This window comes from Rattus norvegicus, chromosome 1 (genome assembly GCF_036323735.1).
Source record: "Rattus norvegicus strain BN/NHsdMcwi chromosome 1, GRCr8, whole genome shotgun sequence".
Classification (NCBI taxonomy): Eukaryota; Metazoa; Chordata; class Mammalia; order Rodentia; family Muridae; genus Rattus; species Rattus norvegicus.
Genome location: NC_086019.1, coordinates 149,437,973 through 149,442,288, shown reverse-complemented (window position 1 = coordinate 149,442,288; position 4,316 = coordinate 149,437,973). Strand labels below are relative to the sequence as shown.

The window sequence follows — 4,316 nt, the reverse complement described above, 5'->3', positions numbered from 1 at the left end:
ATGGTCAATTTTGGAAAAAGTACCAGGATGTGGTGAGATGAAGATATATCATTTTGTTTTAGGATAGAATGTCTTATCAATATTTGTTAAGTCCATTTGGTTCATGACTTCTCTTAATCTATCTATGTCTCTGTTTAATTTCTGTTTCCATGATCTGTCCATTGATGAGAGGGGGGTGTTGAAATCTACTATTATTGTGTGAGGTGCAATGTGTGCTTTGAGCTTTAGTAAGGTTTCTTTTATGTACGTAGATGCCATTGTATTTGGAGCATAGGTATTTGGATTAAGAGTTCATTTTGGTGGATTTTTCCCTTTGTGAATATGAAGTGTCCTTCCTTATATATTCTGATGCCTTTTGGTTGAAAATTGATTTTACTCGATATTAGAATGGCTACTCCAGCTTGCTTCTTCAGACCATTTGTTTGGAAAATTGTTTTTCAGGCTTTTAGTCTGACATAGTGTATGTCTTTGTCCCTGAGGTAGGTTTCCTGTAGGCAGCAGAATGCTGGGTCCTCATTGCTTATCCAGTTTGTTAATCTGTGTCTTTTTATTGGGGGATTGAGTCCACTGATGTTGAGAGTTATTAAGGAATAGTGATTTTTGCCTCCTGTTATATTCGTATTTCGATATGAGATTATGTTTGTGTGCTTGTCTTCTCTTTGTTTTGTTGCAAGATGATTAGTTTCTTGCTTTTTCTAGGGTATAGCTTGCCTTCTTATGTTGGACTTTACCATTTGTTATCCTTTGTAGGGCTGGATTTGTAGAAAGATATTGTGTAAATTTGGTTTTTGTCTTGAATACCTTAGTTTCTCCATCTATGTTAATTGAGTTTTGCTGGATACGGTGACCTGGGCTTGCATTTGTGTTCTCTTATGGTCTGTATGACATCTGTCCAGGATCTTTTGGCTTTCATAGTCTCTGGTGAGAAGTCTGGTGTAATTCTGATAGGTCTGCCTTTATATGTTACTTGACCATTTTCCCTTACTGTTTTAATATTATTTTTTTGTGTGTGTTTGCATTTGGTGTTTTGTCTATTATGTGACGGGAGGAGTTTCTTTTCTTGAATTCTATTTGGAATTCTGTAGGCTTCTTGTATGTTTATGGGCATCTCTCTCTTTAGGTTAGGGACATTTTCTTCTATGATTTTGTTGAAGATATTTACTGGTCCTTCGTGTTGGGATTCTTCACTCTCCTCTATATCTACTATCCTTAGGTTTGATCTTCTCATTGTGTTCTTGATTTCCTGTATGTTTTGGGCCAGTTGCTTTTTTCCATTTTACATTATCTTTAACAGTTGTGTTGATCATTTCTCTGGAATCTTCTGCCTCTGATATTCTCTCTTCTATCTCTTGTGTTCTGTTGGTGATGCTTGTACCTACGGCACCTCTTCTCCTCTTTTGATTTTGTATATCCAGGTTTGTCTTCCTTTGTGCTTTCTTTAATGCTTCTATTTCCGTTTTTAATTCCTTCACCTGTTTGTGTTTTCCTGGAATTTTTTCAGGAATTTTTGTGATTTCTCTCTATAGGCTTCTACTTCTTTATTTATGTTTTCCTGCATTGCTCTAAGGGAACTCTTTATGTCTTTCCTGAAGTCCTCTATCATCATTTTCAAAAGTGATTTAAAATCTAGATCTTGCTTTTCTGGTGTGTTTGGATATTCAGTGTTTGGTTTGATGGGAGAATTGGGCTCCAATGTTGCCATGTAGTCTTGGTTTCTGTTGCTTGGGTTCCTGAGCCTGCCTCCATCTATCAGGTTGTCTCTGCTATTACTTTGTTCTGCTATTTCTGACAGTGGCTAGATCATCCTACAGGCCTGTGTTTCAGGAGTGGTGTAGACCTGTTTCCTTTCAACCAGTTATGGGAGCAGAGTATTCTGCTTTCAGGCATGTAGTCATCCCTGTCTACTCATCTTCAGCTGTTCCTGTGGGCGTGTGTCCTGAGTATACCAGGCAGGTCACTTGGAGCAGAAAAGTTGGTCTTACACTGGTCTCAGACCTGAACTTTCTCCTCCATGGCTACATTTCAGCTCTCAGTGAGGGCAGCAACCAGTAGGGCCTGCCCAGCCTCTTCTTGGATTCCTGTTCACAGGGGGTCCAGATGGTTCTAGGCATTTTCCTGTAGAGTCAGAAATGTGGGCAGAATGTAGTCTCTTCTGGCTACCCAGGCGTGTCTGCCCCTCTGAAGGTTTAGCTCTCCCTCCCCCTGGGTTTGGGTGCAGGGCGCTGTTTGACAGGGTCCCTTCAGATCCTGGCAGTGACTGGACCACAGGGGACCTGCAGCATGAGTGCCCCTATCTTCCTGTTCACAATGATATTTTCTAGTTCCATCTATTTACCTGTAAAATTCATGATGTCCTTGTTTTTTATTTTATTTTTTCTCATTGTTCTAGGTTTATTTGAAGTTTTCATTGGTGTGACATTTGAGTTGTTAGTTCCATCACCTATGTGCACACCTTACATTTCACATAATATTCAGTGTATACTACAAACACATATAATACATAAAATATCCTGTAGAACATTTATGGACAAGGTAAGGATAATGAATTTACACACTGGAGCCAGGTTATGACAACCTGGGAACACATTGGCCTAGGCATATTTGGTGAGGAGGCATAGCACAGTAATGCAACAGGCTCACAGGGTAATCAAAGTCTGCACACAGTTGGCAGGGTGTCTTGGAGACAGTGGTACTCTCACACTAACCAGGTTACCACTATACAAGTACCACTTAGCTGAGGGATCTGAGATTTTAGCCAGACTACCTTTAAAGAGTTTTACTAACAACAGTTCAGATGAGAAGTGTTGGTTCTCCATAGAAGACTTTCACTGTAATGCTACATCCTGGAATGTGAAGTGTAGGAAACTGGGAAGACTTTAGAACTACAGAAGGGATCTCTACTCTTTTTCAGGTGGGCTTCTTCCTTAGGAGTCAGTATCACTTTCACAACATTTGAGATTCCATTTTGTTCCCAGATATGTGGAACACTGAGGAAGACATCTTCACTGATTATATATAGAGCATTATTTTGGTGGAAATGAGATGCAACCACCTAAGGTTCTTCATCACATGCTCAGCCAAGTCTGTCACAGAGCGGTCAATGGCCCATGATGTGTAACCTTTCAGCTCAATGACCTCATATTCACTGTAAACTACCTTGTAAACATCATTCCACTTTTCTGTTTCTCGATCAGTGCTCATTTCTGGGTTCAGAGACTTCAGGGAGACGCCAGCAACATTCACACAACTACACTTTAGTGCACTGGAGTCACCACACTCTCTCAGGACCCACTAATGTAAGCTCAGTAGGCAAACACCCAGCCTTTCTCGGGTAACAGTGTTTAGCTGAATCCAGATTGCAACCACTTCCAATAACTCAGCTTTTGGGAAAACATTAATATTCTAAGCTATGTAGGTCCAGATATCCACTGGATTTGAGCCATTAAGCAGCTTGCAGTATGAACTCTTGTTCACAATGTTGGTAATGATAAAATTTAAGATGTTCATGTTTTGCTGGACCAAATTAAATTGGTTATCTCCCTCTTGCTGACAGGCCTGTGCTGTGATAATGACTAGTTTGGAGTTTGCAGTCTTTGCATAGGTTGCAGTCTTGTCTTTGCTGGAGACAATTTTTTTTGTGTTTTAAGGAAAAGGTTGCCATGCTGAAGATCCATCACCACTCCCATTAGCTTGTCTTCGAGAACATCAACAATGGCAAGCTCATCTGTCAAGTCCTTTACTAAGATACTGAGGGCACAAGCATGCTAACAGCACCAACTTGAATAACTATAATCTTGTTCTGGTAGAATTGTTCTTCCTTAAGAAGATTAACATACAGCTGGTCCTTGAGGATTCCCATCTTCGATTTTGAATTTGTTGAGACTGCTAGTTCACGGTGGGAGCAGGGGAGACAGAGGTGAGCAACAGGTGTATGGCCTGGGCTTGGCAAAAGCAACTCCAGCACCTATGTGACACCTATGTGTCCTTGTGTTTAATATATGAATAGTATTCCAACTGATATTATTAATTTGTGTGCTACAATAATTTACATGCATCAGTAACGTTTACTTTTCTGTAAAATTCTAGTTTGTGAGCAATATTTACATCTTCAAAAAGTATAACTTTATTCATTTTTTAACCTCATAATACTTAGAATTATAAATGGTCAACTGATGTATCTGGGGCATACATTCATTGACCTTTTAGGCAGGCAATTGTATAGATGAGGAAAAAATATTCATAGTCTAATATCACTTTAAAAATATCCATTCTTATCACCATGTGCAAAGTTTAAGTCCAAGTGATTCAAGGAGGTC

General features: G+C 39.6%; 1 pseudogene; it reads right to left on the bottom strand.

The window, feature by feature from the left end:
- Window positions 1-2,836: 2,836 nt before the first annotated feature.
- Window positions 2,837-3,859, bottom strand: Ldha-ps12 (lactate dehydrogenase A, pseudogene 12; annotated as a pseudogene).
- Between the last annotated feature and the right edge of the window lie 457 nt (window positions 3,860-4,316).